Source organism: Cupressus sempervirens, chromosome 4, assembly GCF_028749045.1.
Source record: "Cupressus sempervirens isolate cs-2001-9-10 chromosome 4, ASM2874904v1, whole genome shotgun sequence".
Lineage (NCBI taxonomy): Eukaryota > Viridiplantae > Streptophyta > Pinopsida > Cupressales > Cupressaceae > Cupressus > Cupressus sempervirens.
Genome location: NC_143121.1, coordinates 498,248,420 through 498,266,538, shown reverse-complemented (window position 1 = coordinate 498,266,538; position 18,119 = coordinate 498,248,420). Strand labels below are relative to the sequence as shown.

The 18,119-nt window shown below is 31.5% G+C and overlaps 1 pseudogene; it reads right to left on the bottom strand.

The window, feature by feature from the left end:
* LOC149562119 (lysine-specific demethylase JMJ27-like) overlaps positions 1–18,119 on the bottom strand; it is a 121,414-nt pseudogene that overhangs the window by 21,902 nt on the left and 81,393 nt on the right.

The window sequence follows — 18,119 nt, the reverse complement described above, 5'->3', positions numbered from 1 at the left end:
CATCATAGCATCCTTCCAAGCTATATGTTTAATAGCATATAAAACATTGGTTGGTTCTGATTTAGATAAATCACTCATGTTTGCTACATAACTAGAAAATCTTTTGGGTCTTTTGCTTTCTCTAAAGGTTCTTGATGGTGCAGCGAAGTCTTGTGCTTCGTCTACAAGTTTAATAGCCCAGAGTGGTCTTTTATTAGGATTTTGAGATTCCTAAAGATTAAAATTTTGAATTTCATCTTCAATTTCTTCAATGTTCTCCCTTTGAATCTTAGATTCATGATTTTCTTCAAAACTAGGTAAATATGTGAGATCTTTAGAACATAGGGCTCTATTGAATGCTAAATCTTCTTCAAATATTACATCCCTACTAAGCTCAATTCTTTTTTAGACCAAGTATGAAAATTCTATATGCTTTAGATGTTTCACTATAACTGACAAAATATCTTTCCTCCCAGAGGGTTCTAACTTAGTTCTCTTTTCTTTTGGAACATGTATATATACTGAGCACCCAAATATCCTAAGATGGCTTATATTAGGGTTAACCTTAGTAAAGACTTCTTCAGGAGTTTTATCTCTAAGGTGGGAGTGAGGAATTCTATTTTGAATATAGAAAACAATACAAGAAGCTTTTGCCCAAAGATAATATTCTAAATTTTGATCAAATATCATAACTCTTGCCACTTCTATAATTGTTCTATTCTTCCTTTCTGCTACCCCATTTTGAGGCAATATGTTTGTTTTGATATTAAGGCATTTTTTTGATTAAATGAACATGAATTTATGATTTGGAAATAAATGGTAACTATTTATTAAGAATGCAGATAATGCAATGGACCAACTACAACATTGTATGGACAAGCTAATGGATATGAAGAATGAATTTTCTATTGGAACCACTGTCCAAATGATGACAATCAACCTTATATCTGAGGTGATGTTCTTTTATGAGTAAAGGCATTTAGAAATGATGTCTTTAAGGTGTTTAATGATTTCCTTATGTTTGAATAACTCTGATCAGTGATTGAATTATAACCAAAACTGTGTCATGGATGTGGACACTACGCATGGTCCCATTATGTAGGCATAACTAGTATTTGAATGTTAATGTTTTGTTAGATCTTTTGGAATGAAATATTGCCTAACATTGAATATGATTTTTCAATATGGAATGAAAGGAGTTATTGGTAATAACTTACAAGTGACAAAGATTAAGAGAACCTTGGTTGTGATAGGGACCTACAGTTTGGGTTAAGGATTCTACTCACATAATTTTGATCAAGAGTTGGGAATGTGACAAATAATTTGTTTTTAGATGTGGTTATGGCATAAAATAACTCTTTATTTGGCCTAAAGCGTAGAAATAGCATATGGAAGGTAAGGGTTTAAGATTCCAATTAATGGTTATGGATTGCCTTGAAAAAGCCTAATAGGCCTCAAGGACTAGTTGTAATGAGAACTATTGGTTTGATGTGTTTCTTGGAGGCCTTGAATAAGATGTTAATGTATATCCAGTTATTGATCTATAAGTAATTGCTGATCATCATGTGTTAATATGGATGCCACAATGCTAAGCATTTGGTATTTAATGTTGCCAACAATTACTTTACACATCCTATATTTATATTGACAAGTGCTTCAGTTGTATTTTGGAATATTAAAATTTGATTCCTTGCCTTCATTGTAATTGGATAATCTTCTAGGAGTGTTTGCTAGTGTTTAGTAACCATTTTTGGGACAAATGATTTTTTGTGTTAATGTTGCTTGGGAATACAACTAAGAGTTTTTTATTTTGAAAAGGCAATAAAAAATTTAGATATCATATCTAACGGAGGCTTGATGTTGGCTAATAGAGGTTTGATATTCAAATATAATTTATTATTAAGTCCTAATACAAAGGGTAGACACATATAGCATTGATGAGGTAACTTTCCCATAGAGTTCAAAGACAGTATACCAACATCCACATGAACAAAAATGAAAATATATTGAAAATGCCTTGATATATTAGCATTATAAATGAAAAATCTACATTATATGCATAAAAATGGATAAACTATATAAGCGTCAATATCTTTTAAATTTGAGAAATTAAATTCTAAATTTATGCTAGCAGCCTCCTTAGTTGTGCAAGGGAGTTTTAGAAACAATGCAATTATAAAATAGACTGCATTAAATGCTTCATGTGTTGTTTTATGAACATACTTTTTGGATGGATATTTTGCAACTGACAATTTTGGATAAAAATCTAGTCAAAAAATAAGATGACTAGCCACAGCATGAGACAGAGTCTCTCCTACCTTAAAGGGAAGGCTCCCCCTTCTCATCGTTCCTTGGATCAACTCAAGGTAAGCAAGAAGTTGAGAGATTTTGTAAAAGGTGTTACCAATATTCTTTCCTCTTAACTTTTAGGAAAGAACCCACTTACTCATAAAACCAGTAATGGGCAGGGTGCAATCTCTAACTACACTTCTATCTAAAGCTGGAAATGGTGATATTGATAAACCAACACTAACTCAAAGGCTAGCTAAAAGTGTATTGATTTGGCTCTAAGTCTAGTCGTACTTCTATATGGAGAAATCTTTACTAATATGGCACAAAGACTTCTAGAAGTAAAGATATCTTACCTATTTTGCAAATTAAGAAAGAAATATAAGCTACAAAAAAAGCTTCTAGCTATATATTTCCACAATTGCTCCTAGTGAAAGCATTGGCTCCAATTACTTAACTCTTTTATATTCAATTATCAAGAACACAATATAACATGAATCAAAGATAACATATGTGAATTACAGATAAAGCTTCTAATTCACACAAGTAACAATCTCACTCAATCAAAGTTAAGTCTAAATTGCTCCTTTGTATTCACTTTTCTCTCAAAATAGTGCTACACAAACAAAGTTCTAATGGCACAATTTCTCCAGAGCTCTCTTGCATACAATAAAGATAAAAGATGGATTTACAATGAGGGGGGTACTCCTTTATATAGGCACATGAGATGAAAAAAATATGGAGGAAAAAGTGGGAGCAACTCAACCAACTTTGACCTAGTCTAACTAAAAGAGAAATTATTGGGTTACATGCAACTGCACATGCAACTCGCATTACATCTTTTCATGTACGTGCAACTCGCATTACATGTAATTACATATTTTTATGCAATGCATCCTCTTAGACCTATAAATAGAAATAAAAACAAAAATAACAATTTTAAAGTTTTTTTTTCAGTGCCTTGAACTTGATGATGACATCACACATTGTAGGAAGATCAACAATCTTCATTGTCTTTGATATGGCCTCTATCCTCACTGCATCTGCGTATTCTGATTGTACAACCTTGGAATTTGTCCCAAAGAATCTAACAAGTGCTTTGTCAAGGATTTATACAAGACAAACTTGTTCATCATGTGAGAACCAAAGTCTTCGAATCTAAATCAACATTGATTTTGATTGTATATTTTGAAGTTGTCCTTTCAACTACAATTAGATTACCACATTCATCAAGAACCTAACATCCTATTTGTTTTAAATCACAAATAACACCTGTTTCTACTGGTTGACAATTTTTGAGGGTTGCCTGCAACTTTGTATTCAACTTCCTCAATGTTTCCTCTTTTTAGCCCATAAGTCATTAGTATATTTGGATTGCATTTTTGACCTAAATTTTTGATGACAGGCCAATTTGGTTTGTCAAATTCATTATTTAAAAAATATGATCCCAAAAATATCAAAATTTTGATGATACTTATGTTTGTCATTGAAATTTCAACGACACTTAAGTTTGCCATCGAAATTTTGACAACACTTAAGTTTACCGTCAAAATTTTGACATTGTCATGGATATAAACAAAAAAATTAAAAGTGAAACTTCATTTATTCACATGGAAAAGTGTGGGCAGGAGGGTTCAATGAATGACAAAGATCTTTTCAGCATCATTGAAGGTATAGCTCCTACTACTACTCCTACTGAAGAAGATCTGTATGACTACTCCTACTACTGCCCATCATTACTTTTGTGAAGAAGTTTTTAGGCTACATGGTATTATATAATATAACTAGGGCTTAGCATTGATCCTGGTTGTATATTCTAAAGTTGTCATTTCAACTGCAATTAGATTACCACATTCATCAAGAACCTAACATCCTATTTGTTTTAAATCACAAATAACACTTTTTTCTACTACTTGACAATTTTCAAGGGTTGCCTACAACTTTGTATTCAACTTCCTCAATGTTTCCTCTTTGTAGCCCATAAGTCATTAGTACATTTGGATTGCATTTTGACCTAAATTTTTGATGACATGCCAATTTGGTTTTTCAAATTCAATTTTAGAAAAATATGATCCCGAAAATGTCAAAATTTTGACAATACTTATGTTTGTCATTGAAATTTTGATGACACTTAAGTTTGCCATCGAAATTTTGACAAAACTTAAGTTTACCATCAAAATTTTGACATTGTCAGGGATATAAACAAAAAAATTAAAAGTGAAACTTCATTTATTCACATGGAAAAGTGCGGGCGGGAGGGATCAGTGGTATGACAAAGATCTTTTCAGCATCATTGAAGGTATGGCTCCTACTGCTGCTACTACTGACGAAGATCTTTACGACTATTCCTATTTCTGCCCATTGTTACTTTTGGGAAGAAGTTTTTAGGCTACATGGTATCCTATAATATAAATAGGGCAAGTTTTTCTTCCACAAACCTCAAATGTAACCATCTTAGATATGTTGTTGCAAAAATAATGCTTAGGGTTTGGTGGACAATAGAAGATGCAACCATCTCCAACATTTGATGCTAATGCATTGATATCAGCACTTCGACACTTGATAGATCTTTTAGGAAGTCATCTTTTAAAGTGGGAACCTATTTAAAACTACTCTTACAAGCTAAACAACCACATAATTATAATATCTATTAGAGTGGTATGATTAGCGTAATGATACCTAGATGAGTTGTTAAATATAAGGCTTTTTGTGTAGGTTGACTATTTTGAGCCCTTGAATAATTTAATGCATTCCTAGTTTAAAAAGTGTCTTAAGTAAAAGTTGTTTGTTAGATTCTCTTGCAAGATTGCTTAGAGCATCTTTCTTTGATGTGGTAAATTATGCTTGATTTAATTGGAAGAATCCACATAAAGTTTGTTGGTAGTTGTTGGTTCAGAATAACATTCTCTCCTTTTTTCTTTTAATAGTTGAAGAACCCTATGTACCTTAAAAATGAAGAATGACCTATAGTAATTCTCTTCTTAATCTCCTCCAATGTAGGACTGGCCAAGAAGCCTTCTCTGAAAACAAAACTTCTTTATAATTTTTTACTATTGGTGTTGAATGTTTGCAGGGATGCTATCTCCCCACATAATGCTTAGCTTTTTTACTTGTGCCCATAAATTTTTTTTTTTGAACACGATTGATTAATCAATTTCACTTACAATTAAATGTATTTCAACCAAAAAAAATTATTCAACGAAAATCTTTGTTTTGTCTAATTTTTGTTCGAGGTGATTAAACCTATATTACACCAAGTTTCAAAGAAGGGTATTGTTTTTACAGGATTGATTTTTTGGGAGATCCATTTTAAGGACAACTATTAAAAAAGAGAAATTATAAAGAGATTATAAATATTTTGAAGCAATCTAAGAAAGCCCTAAACTCAAATATCTCTGAGGTATTTATAAGCATTTCTAACTTTTGATTTGTAGTATTTTCAATTATTGTTTGAAGTAGTGTTATCATGAATAAGCCACAGATGTATGATGTTAAGGATCGACCCTATTACTAGTTCAAGATGAGTTTTAGACAACTTGTTCAATTTACTCTATTTTATCTTAGATTATTTGTTTTAAAAAATAGCCTTATCTTGCTCTCCCTCACTCTCACTTTAAAATCCAAACCTATCTCTACTTCTTTCAATTTAGAGAATAAAATGGTTCATCTTCTTACTCTATTTGTTGTCATCCCTAGTCTTTTGGTTATCCAGATTCTAAATGTTTAGAAAGGTATATTATAACCCCTCATATTTTTATTCCATGTTTAAATAATCTCCTTTGTACCCATATTCTATGTCTTTGTGAGGACTTTCTATTGACTTGTGCACCTTGAAGGACATCCTTTATTATCATAATGCATCCTATGCCATTAAAGGTACTAGATAAAGCTATATACACCACAACTTGTAGCTTCATTTATATAATTGCACACCTAAAGGACAATTAATGGAATGGTATACATTTAGAAAGTGGGAAATCTTAAGAATATTTGCTACTAAAATAAGCCATGCCTCATCAAAGATGTAGCTGAGATGAGGGTAAAGTTCTCCATTGATTCCACTGATTACAAGAACAACTTGAATTAAGGAATAAAGACAGCCTATCACATCGGCAACTACAACATACTTGTAACACATGAAAGTGTTCAACACAAAAATTCTAAGCTTATTTTAAGGCAACCTTTAAACATCATGCATTAAGGAAAAAAATTAAACATGTAGAGACTTTGATTATTTAGTACTTTTAGCTTAGAAAACAAGCCTTAGTATGTGATGTTTAAACATTAGAATGAATTATAAAAAAGAGTAAATAAAATGCTTACCTAAAGGCTTGAAGTCATTGAAATGATACTTCACACCTTGAGTAGTATCATTGGTAGAAACAAAAACATCAGATGTTGTCTTTCTCCTTAACATAATTAAGGAAATCAGGAGAAGCACAAAAGTGATGACTCTTAAAATCAAGCTCTATGCTGCATAGATCTTCATATTTTGATCTTTGAGGAGCTTATGCAAACAAGGCTAGGTATATGAATTCATCTCACTTGGAAAGCCATATATATATAGATATATCATGATGTGTGAATGAGTTAAAGCTATGAGCCAAGTGGGAGTAGACAATTGATCTTTGAAATCGAGAATGCAACCTTTATTGGTGACTCTTTTACAATGTGTTGACCGACTTTTATTTATTTTTAATTAACAGAGTTTTGTGCAAAGGGATAGTTATTTTGTGTTTGGTTGAGTTATATATATATATATATATATATATAGTGTCATTTTGTATATTTGATGTAGCATAGGCATGTTCTCTTTGAACATGGATATTGAATTTATTAGTTTCTTAAGATATGGACTATTGAATTTTTTTAATGTGATTTTTCTTTTAAGAAAAGGTAGATGACATATTAATTTGTTTCTATTTTCTGTTGTGGATGGGCTTTGAATACATATTATATATTTAGTGTGAGGATTTGAAGTTTATAGCAAAGGTTTATTGTTCTGTCCCATCAATAATATTCTAGTTCGCAATCATAGAGATGATACTTTGAAATTAATTGTCTTGGTTTATGTCAATGATGGAAGCTAGTAAATTGAATTGCCAACGAAGATGCCTTGATTTTGTACATTAGTGGACATTGTTAATCCTTTATTAATTTAATCAGTTCCAATATACTTGTTGACAATGTTATCACAGGGACTCCCAATTTGAACTTTAGATCATTCTATGTACAATTTATTGAAGGTGATAAGTTGTTGCATAATGTTTGTCTATGGCTCAATAGGTTGGCATGATCTAAGTAAATGATTGAAAACCATTATGAGCTAGATTTTAACATGCTTTTTGCTGAGAAGGCAATGTGTGCTTTTGCACATCAATGGGGGAGAAGGACTAGGAATAGTCAATATAGGGGCCCTTGATACATTATATATGGATTAGTTCTCTATTAGATTTTCGAGCCCTTCCCAAAAGGCCCATTTTTTTTTTTTCTCTAGGAGTTTCTTACTGAACTTAATATGATTTAATCAAGTTGACATGCTTTTATTTATGGATAGGAATGCCTGCTAATGCTCAATCAAGTCAAAATGCCTTTTTGGCTATACGTGATCACAAGTTGGTTCCAATAGGGAAAATGACATGATGCTTATTATTCATTATGATATCTTTTATATATCACAAAATTTTCTATATTATTATAATCTATTGACTAGTATATATAGTGAATAAATTTTCTATAGTGGCCTAATTTGAGGCTTTGTCTGCATCTAGTTGATAATTGCAGAGATGCCACTTTGAAAGTAATTGTTTTGGCATATGTCAATGATGGTAACCTATGAATTGAATTGCTAATTGAAATGCCTTTATTTTTTACACTAGTGGACTTTGACATGCTTTTAAGATTATCCTTTATTACTTTCATCAATTCCAATATACTTGTTGAACTTTATGTGGATGACCCTTCATTCTCTAGTTTTAATATACATTTTCCTTTTGCCCTTGATATATAGGAAAGTGATCATAGGATGAAGTTATAGATGTTGTCATTGATGAAAATATAGATTATTGACATGGTTATTTGGTTAGATAATACTTTTAAATGGAAGTCATTCATGAAAAATGCCAAAGTATAGAGCAAGAACAAGTATATAGTTAGATAGTTTTGGTTAGCAAGCACATAATACTTTTTAGAATTGGCTCAAATTTTTGATATTATGTAATATTTATAGTGTATGAATGCTTCAAATATGGTCTTCTATGTTAGTGTGTTAATTAGCACATATTTTGGGTGAATAGAGTAAAAATGACAAACTATATCAGTTGTTCAAGACAATTTTGGAGATTAGGCAAATTGGCTTATCTAATTGAATTGTTTAATCAATTCAATTTCTTGGCATAGTATAAGTTAACCCTTGGGTAGCATAATTTTATATTTCATATTAGATTTTTTGCTACAAATTTTGTGAAGAGTTTTTGTTAGTTGACTATAAAGACTAGTTTTGTATGTGAGCATATATTATGATCCTATGATCAATATTATTTTTTATATGTACAAGCCTTGATGTAGGATTATATTATATGCAAGCTTTAGTTCAGACTAATCATACATTGGCATGTTAGTATAGTCTTTTTGGCATTGGTATACTTTCATTGTAATTGGACAATGAGTTCTATATCAAGCAAGTGTACTTTCATTTTTGTTAAACAATTACTTAGAGGGTTGAGAACTCTAGCAAGGTTAACTCTTGTAACATGAGTTCTTTATTGTTCTATCATTTATTTTTGATATAATTTTATGTGGATATTTATGGTTAAGTTAAAAAATTCTTGATTGGTTTGAAAGTGCTACAACACTTATTCATGTCCCCTCACCCCCCCCAGCAATGTTTTTTGATCCTAACCTAATCTTGCCAAAACCATCCATACCTTTACTCACATTTGTTGGTGCAACATATTTCAAGTGATAACAAACATAAATGAATAATTTTTGTTCAAGATCAATTCAAATATATAATATTGTTCAAAATCAATGCCAATATTTATATTGTATAATTCATTTGATTTGTTTAGATGCCATCTTAACTGAAGAGATAGTAATATTTTATTATTTTATTATTATCGATTATATACAAGATACTGCTAATTCTTGTCTGTTTATATTTGATATAATTTTATAGCCAAAATGTTTTCTTGTAAAGAAAGTTCATGCCTAACAATATGAACCCAAAACAAAAAAAAGCTGACAATTGCTAGATTGTGGTCTCAGTTCAAAAGAAATGGTGATGGAAAATGTTATTGTCCTTGCAAAAAATGCAAGGTCTTAAAGAATTGAAGAATTCTAATCACAACAACTCAAAGACATTGTAGGAAACATGATCACATTGAAGGGGGAAAGGATTTTTATACTTTGGTGAATGTGGATTTCAAACTGGTGGAACATGGATGTGTGAATATTGAAGCAAAAGGTAATGTTCCCATGGAAGAAGATGATCCTGAGGTAGAGAACACAATTGAAGATGTTGGCATTGGTGCAGTTAATAATGTGTTAGAGAATAGAATTGAAGAATATGTTACCGGTGCAACTAATGAAGATGATGAAGAGGATGATAGTCACACATCTAATGATGATGATGAAGAGAACCTTGATAAATTTTAATTGAAAAGGCATACAAGCCCCTATACCAAGGCTCCCAAACAACACTTCTCTTTGTTGTATTGTTGTTGGGTAAACTTCAAGGTTATGAATGATTTATCCAATGTACCAATCTCACGTATGCTAAGGTATAGTGTCATTTTTGTCATCTTCTATGTTAGTGTGTACCATTCACATTTTTTTATGTTGACAATGTTTTTCCATAGGTTGATAGGTGAGTGTTTGTTACCACCACCAAATATTCTACCTCACTCTTACCAAAAATTATCGATCATTATGAGAGATATTGGAATGGAGCATCAAACAATACATGCATGTTCCAATGATTATATTATATATCATAAAAAACATGAATTTTCAACAAACTAGCCCCATCTTGGCATTAAACATTAGCCCCAACCATGCAATCATTCAAGAATTCCTTCTAACACCAATGCAAATGGATTTGACCTAGATATAAGTCATACATAGTTATAAAGTAATTCTTGTAAAAGGACTTGATCCAGATGTTTGACCCATATAACAAGTCTACAAACTCACGGATGTAGTAAGGGTTCATGAGTATTATTAGCTTGATATACAGTGAGACTATTTCATTTTTAAAAATAAAAAAAATCTAGTTGTCATCAATATTTTGACAGGGCCTACCGTCGATGGTATGACAAACCCATTGAAACAACTTTAGCTATCATCAATATTTTGACACGGCTTGCCATCGATGTTATGAAAAACACATCAAAACAACTCTAGTTGTTGTTGATATTTTTATAGGGCTTATCATTAATGGTATAACATACATGTCTAAACAACTTTGGATAGCGTCAATATTTTGACTTTTCATACTAGTTGTCTAATGTCACGGTGTGACATAGATGGGGATGATTTTCAACAAAGTGGTTTGTTGATAAATTGATAGTCATGGAGTTCGTCAATATTTTATTAAAATTATAGCAATGTCATTTTTTGACCTTAAAGTGTTGAACTTTTGACCACCCAGTGCCAAAAAATAGGTCCAAATTTACTAGTGAGTCCTTGATACCTGAAGAACATTTCACATGACAAAAGAATGTCACATGAGACCAAGGCATTTAGATCAAATTTTGCAATCTCATCCCAATTATTAAGGATTCCATTGAAATAATCCGCTTCTTGAGTCAAAGAAGAGATCAAGTTTTAATCCATTTCATTCATCTCTTTGACACACCTCAGAATTGCAAATATTTCTATAATGGCTCAAACTCCTTTAGAGGTGATTTCTCCTATCCAAGATTTTGTGACTTCAATCAGATTTCTTTCCTTGGATGTTTGAGACATAATAAAAATACTTTGAGAATATTGTTGCTGAATGACTTCATTTAGGTGAGAAAGCTCCTGTTTGAGTTAATTTTTCTTCTCCTATAATTCATGATTGCTTTTCGATACATTTGCTAATGCATCTTGAGAATCTTGTAGACAACTCAAACGTGATTATTTCTCGATTTCAACCTTATTGAACTTGTAATCAAAATGAGTAAGTTATTCAACAGGTTTGTCCACCAATGGCTAAGCAACTTCTACAAACTTGGTTTTATCTGAATAAACTAAGATCCTTGAAACAATCTTATCTTTCAAAGATTTGGACTTAGTTTTCTTTATAGGGTGAACCCACAATAGTGGGTTACACTTTTTTGAAGGAAGCAAATCCTCCAAAATTGCGTAGCAAAAAATAAATTTCTTCAAATTTTTGATAGAAACTTAGTAGTTTCTATCAAAACAAAAAAATGACATAGTTTTGATAGAAACTATTACCTTGTTTCAGTTTCAATCAAAACTATATTATAAGTTTTGATTGAAACTTATAATATAGTTTCAATGAAAACTAAAACCTGGCTACAAGTTTAATGAACCCATGGTCGGGCTTTAAAAGTTTCGATCAAACCTATATGTAATAGTTTCGATTGAAACTATTACATATAGTTTCGATTGAAACTATTACATATAGTTTCGATCAAAACTAAAACCATGAACCCATAGTCAAGCTTTAAAAACCCCGACCATGGGTTTATTTAAAGCTTGACTGTGGGTTTAATAAACCCATGGTCAGGCCTTAATAGTTTCAATCGAAACTATTAATTATAGTTTCAATCGAAACTTTTAAAGGAAGAAGCTCACTCACCTAACCCCACTCTATCATTTTCATCACTATGGAGTTTAGATCAGAAGCAAGTTCAAAGGCGTTCGAAATTTGATCTTCGAAAAAGGTATGGTGTTCATTTGACACATTTTTTTTTTTTTTACAATTTTAGTTACATTTTATATATTTTTTGCTTCAATATATATATGCATACCTGATATATATGTCATGTATATATATATGCATACATGATATATATATGTATATATGTTTTAGTTACATTTTATATATATCATGCATACATGAAATATATATGTCATGCATATATGCATATGCATATATGTCATGTATATATATGCATATATATACATTGAATATATATGCATACATGATATATATATACACATGTAACATCATGTTGTATATACATGAACATATTATGGATATACACATATATGTATTTAAATTGTAATGTACATACATTCAAACAATGTAATATATTAAAATTTAAGTTCATATACATGTACGTGTGTGTGTGTGTGTGTGTGTGTGTGTGCACGTGTGTGTGTTTCTAAATCTTCACCAAGTTACCTTCAATAATTTAATTTCAATGAATGAGCCCTTTAACATTAGTTGGACAACAATTAGCTGTCACATGTTATATATATATATATATATATATATATATATATAAACCCTAATTTATAAACTTCATCTTGACCTCCTCACCCTTATCTTGAAAGTCTAATTAAACATTGACTAGATTTAACCTAATTTAATTTAAATAAAATATAATTGTGCAATCCTAACCCTAGAAATGTCATGTAACACAATGCTAACCCGCATGTAAATTTAATCCTAATCTTAACTCTAATTCAAACTCATGTTATATATTTACCCTAGAATGAAGATAGGTTGATGGAATAACCATGCAAGTTCCATAAAATATAAGTTACCCTAGAAGCATAAATATTAAATAAAAACATAAAGTATATCATTTTAACCCAAAAGTTATCACTAAACTTAAGCATGAATATTAACTTTCTAACTTTAAATTTTTACAGCATGATCCTCACTTCTTAACCCTAAAAAATAGGCTAATTTATGAATTTCCTAACTAAAAACTTTAAGATCTAGAGATTTGTACACTAACCCTAAACATTATATATTAACTTTCTAGGTAACATTTCAATCATGATTCTATATCAACATAAAACACTATTCTAAACACACTCTCTTTAACCCTAAAAGCCAGGTAAATATTTACCTCAAGAATGTTGAAGCCTTAATCAAATTAATTTAACCTAACCAGGTAACATTTTAACTTTAAGCTCATAACCCTAAAATTAACTCTAAGTTCTTAATACTAACTAGATAGAGTTAGATAACAATTTTATGGTTCATTAACCCTAACTCTAACCTATCATAATAGCTTACTCTTGACATAGAATACTATTCTGAACACACACTTGGACTTAACCCTACAACCTTAAATATTTTCCTAACCCTAACTTAATGAAAATTTACCAACCCTAAAATTAACTTATAACCATACATAATATAAGTTTCATAATCATGATAAAAAATTGACCTCAACAATGTCAACCCTAATCATTTAATTTAACCTAACCAAGTAACATTTTAACTTTAAACACGTGCATATTATTTAATTTATGTTCACACATGTAGTACTATACATGTATATATGTTATGTTTGAACTTCATGTTTACACATATTATATATATTAGTTTCTTAAATGTCATTTTACTTGATAAATTTCAAGTTTATTAAAAATGTTATATTTTAATTTTAATTTTAGGTTTACACATTATATAGATGCAGGCATAATACATACATTGACCTTCACATGATAGATCAACAAACTCATATCCCCCTATGCAACAACCTCCTATACCCCTTGAGCAGCCTCCTATCCCCCAAGTAGCAACCCCCCATCCCCCTAAGCAGCAACCTCCTATACCCCTTTAGCAACAATAGCCTCCTATCCCCCTTGAGCAACAACCTATCCCCCCCCAGCGGCAAGCTATTCTTGTAGATCAACAGCTTATCCCACCTGACATGCTCTATTAGCACACTAACCAAGAGATTCATAGAATTCATGAATTCTTGGCTAGTGGAACATGCTCTAGTGTGTATAGTAGTACATGTTAGAGCATCTTACAAAGTATCGCATAAATTAGAGATGAGATTCATGGTGTTGCTCCATTTTCTGCACATATTATATAGATTTTCCTTGACAGTAAGAGGCGAGAGGTCTCTTTAGGGCTCTCACTACAATAGGTATAGGGCTTAGTGTCCAAAGAGACACTGAAGAGGGAATGTTTCCCTCATTATCTTCCACTAAAGTATGTGAAAGGGTATTCTCCCCTTAAGTGTACAGATCTACAGATGGCTTCAATTATATAACCACGCTTCCTTCTACTCATGGTTGTTATCCAAATAATGACCAAATTCCACTCTATTTTGCATGAAAACTTTATGCTGAGGTTCGCTTATGCAAGGCAATGAACTACACTAATTTACCATCACATTTAGGATAGAGGCATGGTAGACTACTTGATAGGTAGCTAGGTCATCCACCATTGACACATAGGTCGATTGTCAGAGAGAGGGCACCTGCTATTTCCCCTATATTAGGTCCATCAGCTGATGAGGCCATGTGTAGCACACAGTTGCAGGGGGTGATTTAGGGAGTTGGAGACATTGCCACAGTTGTCAGATCTATTTCCATTGATGAGGTTGGTTAGTATTTGATGTCACATCAACATTCCAGATCATCGCCTAGTGCTTCATCTTCAGGAGACTTGTATAGTGCAGCAGGCATCCCTTCACTGACTAGCTTAGAGGGTCTCACTGGAGTGTTGGTACGAGATATTATGAGTATTCTTGCTAAGGATCTATTATATTCATATATATTTATATTAGAGCATCTTGGCATACCCATATCAAATGTTTGACATCATGTCCATGGTGGTATTGGGTCACATCCTCAGCCACATTCCTCTCCTCGATCAAGTAGTGCTCATCTTGGTACTAGTACACATCATGATCCACCTATTGAACACTCTTTTGCTACAGAGGGACATATGCATAGTAGTATAGACCCTTCAGTGAATACAAGTCATGGTCAAAGTTTAGATGTGGGCCTTGATGATGTTGACTTCAGCTTGTCAACTACAGGATGGATGGAGTTGTTGACACTTGATGATTCTACTTCTATGCCATCTCATCTAGTCAATCCACTTAGATCATCATTATTAGGACATGTGCCAACCACCAATCATGTTAGCATAGATGTAGTGATGGGGCTAGATGAGGCCCAACAAAATATATATAAATTGGTGGACAAGATCGATGCTAAGCGGTCTGAGTATTATTAGATGCTAGCATCTACACAGGTAAATCTATAGTTTTTTAAAATTCATGTTAAAATTTCAATTTCAAGCATTTGTTCAACTAATAATTTATGGACATTTACATGTTTTAAATATGATTTGTTGCACACATGTATGTATGTATTATAGGGGGACATTCCTATTTTTACTCCATCTTTGATGCTTGATCGTGTACGTCGTCGAGACTCATTTGATGATGTCAGTAGTGGACAGGTGAGTTTTTAATGTAATATTTAAATTGCATGCAATTCAAGTAAATTTAAAAGAGATTTAATTAAATATGAAATTATGTACATTGATTTCACTTTCTCTTTAATATATAGGGGTCAACACATCCTAATGAGCATCCATGTGATAGTTAGTCTTTAGACCACACCATGAGGAGACATCATGATGATAGTCTTGCACTTGATGATCCATAGTTTTTTTTATTATAGATTATTTGATCTAGACATTTTTCTAGATTTTACATGTTTGATGATTGACATGTACATATATAGTTATGTTCTTATATGTTACATTATGTTGGATTATGTTAGACTATGTTCTTTTACATGTTAGATTATGTTGGATAATGCTATATTATTTTGGATAATGTTCTAGTTATGTTGGAAATTATGTTAGATTATGTTGGATTATGTTAGATTATGATTATGTTAGGGTTACAGTTGGGTAATTAAATTTACATAATTAATTGCATACAAGTACCTAATTGAATTATAATTAGTTATGAATCACAATTTAAACTGAACAAAAGTTAAATGAAAGAATAAAAGTAATATATAATTAGTTACAAGTCCTAATTTCATCCCTTTAAGACACAAGTCCTAATTTGATCCCCTTAAGAAAACTATTTGAATTTCTTCCCCTCGAGGCACATGTCCTAATTTAGTTGCATACAAGTACCTAATTGAACTAAATAATTAGTTATGAATCACAATTTAAACTGAACACAAGTTAAATGAAAGAATAAAAGTTTAATATATAATTAGTTACAAGTCCTAATTTCATCCCCTTAAGACACAAGTCCTAATTTGATCCCCTTAAGACAATTGTTCAAATTTCTTCCCTCGAGGCACATGTCCTAATTAGGTGCATACAAGTACCTAAATGAACTAGACAATTAATTATGAATCACAATTTAAACTAAACACAAGTTAAATGAGAGAGTAAAAGTTTGATATATAATTTGTTACAAGTCCTAATTTCATCCCCTTATGACACAAGTCCTAATTTCAACCAAATTTCAAATCGTTGAACCAAAGTTTAGATTTCAAATTTACTTTAGCCAAATTTCAGATTTCAAATAGGTCAACCAAATTTTAGATTTCAAATAGTCCAACAAGTTGTTTCTAGCTCGTATCAAGTGGGTCAGCTCATTGCTAGATAACATTTAATATTTTCTCATGATCATTAATATCGAGCCTCCACTTATGTATTCTAGGTCCTTTGACTGGATGAAGAGTTAGACCAGTGGCAATAGCATGGTTACTATACTGATATACCTTATTGTTAGGTTGATAATTAGTGAAATGAATCCCATTCTTAAGTACTTTATTTTGCTTTAAATATGTTCCCTGTACAACAACAGAACCTGCATATATGTCAATCTAATAAGTCAATAAATTTGAATTCATAAAAAAACATAGATGTACATACACATACATGATTCAACTATATATAATAACCTATTGGAAACATAATTCCATCACTTATTTTAGTCTTTTTAAGGTTCTCTCTTTGTGTGGTGCAATGCAATAAATAATAGCTAACACCTTCTATATTTTTAGATTTTTCCATGATTGCAAAAACATTGCCTACACATAGTATATGTATATAAATTCCACGTGTCATGTACATGAGTGTGTGTGTGTGTGTGTGTGTGTGTGTGTGTGTGTGTAATAAATTAACAAAAATCATGAAATACATACCAACTCTGATCAATCCTAAAATATGGTCATAATCTATGGAAATCAATGGAATATCATCATAGTTTTCATCCTCAAACTCATTCGTATTGATAATATCTAGTGGCACCAAAGTCCATTCACCCACATATCCACGTTCTTGATTAATGCAACCATCATAGTTTTCATCAATGCAATCATGACAAAAACATGAGTATTCTCTTGTGTACAATGACCACACATTACTATCTGTACTCATAATTGAATGCAACAATTGCGTCTTCTCTACCCTCTTGCATGCATGCATTGATCTTCTATCGACAGTTGAATGTAAGGTCCATACATACATATAAAAAATGAGTTTTAAACATGTGTGTATGTACCATAATTTAGTTATGATATAAGGTATTAAATTTATAAAATTGATTCAATTAAATAATATTTGGAAATTAATTTATACCTAATGCCTCCCAAAACACTCTAAATGGTATTACTCGCTCCACTTGTGATGACGTGTTATCTATATTTGTTGACACTATAAAATGTGTTTTGCACCACTCATGAGCATTATTAATGTGATATCCTCTATAGTCCATTTGATACTTTCTTAAAGAACATTTGATACAAGCTCCTACACCATCATGCTCACCCTTTCCATGTCCACTCTAAAAAAAACTCCAAATGTGTGGTATATTAAGGTATCGATGATATCTACATAATGCATAAAATGGTCTAGCTGATTTAAATTGTGTTGCACATCC